Consider the following 1301-nt stretch of genomic DNA (forward strand, 5'->3'; position numbering starts at 1 on the left):
GAAACCATGCAAATAATAGCAGAATGGAGTGAAATATTTGAATTTTTGGGAAAAAAAATCCCATTATCCTAGAATTCTATATAAAAATGTCCTCTAAAGTGAAAAACAAAAGTAAAAATTACCTGCAAACAAAACTTAAGAAAGCTTGTCAATACCAAACATACCTAGAAAGATGGTCAAAGAAATATTTGAGGCATAACAAAAAAAATAGGTAAATAGTTTGCATATGCATAAAGAAATGAGAGAAAAAGAATGAACAAAGATAAAACAATCTCTTATTTTTCCTCTAAATTGATCTAAAGGACTACTCAAGCAACAGTTAACACTCAACTTGATATATAGATTATACACAGTCTTAATAAAATATCAGGAAATTATTTTGTGTACATTAACAAAATAATTATAATGTTTATGGGAAAAACAGAAAGCCCACAAGAAGAATAAGAACAAAAATAAAAAATGAACAAAGCTGGAGTGCTTAATTTCAAGATGTACTATAAAAATACAGTAATCGTAATAGTGTGTTGTTAATGAATTTACAGACATACAGACTAAGGGAGAAGAATAGAAGTTATAGAAATAGACTCATATAAACAATGTCAAGTGTTTTTTGACAATGGAACAGAGGAAAATCCTAGAAGAAAGGATGGTCTGTAAATGATGCACTACCGTTCGGCATAAGCACACACACACACATTCACACACACGGGAACCTATACATAGACCTTATGTATTTCTCCAAAACTCAAATTTCATTATTAATACCAGCACATCCATGATCACTGTAGCACTATTTACAATAGCCCAGGTGTGGAATCAGTCTAGTTGCCCAAAAAGTGATAAATTGATAAGGAAAATGCAGAACATATACTCAGTGGAGTATCATTTAACCAAAAAGAAGGATGAAATTATGTTATTTGCATTAAAATGGAGGAATGGGAGATCATGTTGGAAATAAGTCAAACTCAAAAAGTCAAATATAGCATGTTTTCACTCATGTAAGGAATCTAGACCTAAAATGATGATAATAATAATAAAAAAACAGGACATGGTTGTCTAAATGGAAGTATCCAGTGTACAGGGGGTTGTAGAGGAATGAACTTATATGAAGGTAGCATAATGAAGCCCACTAAATGCTGTTTAAAAAGGAGAGGCAGGAAAGGAGTTAAGGGAACATAGTAAATGGGGTGAACTTGTTCAAGATTCACTCTAGGCCCTTGCAGAATTATCACAATGAAACCATCTTCTACTGTTAATGTAGGCTAACAAAAATGGTAAAGAAAAAAAAAAAGTCATCATTA

Source organism: Castor canadensis, chromosome 13 (genome assembly GCF_047511655.1).
Source record: "Castor canadensis chromosome 13, mCasCan1.hap1v2, whole genome shotgun sequence".
Classification (NCBI taxonomy): domain Eukaryota; kingdom Metazoa; phylum Chordata; class Mammalia; order Rodentia; family Castoridae; genus Castor; species Castor canadensis.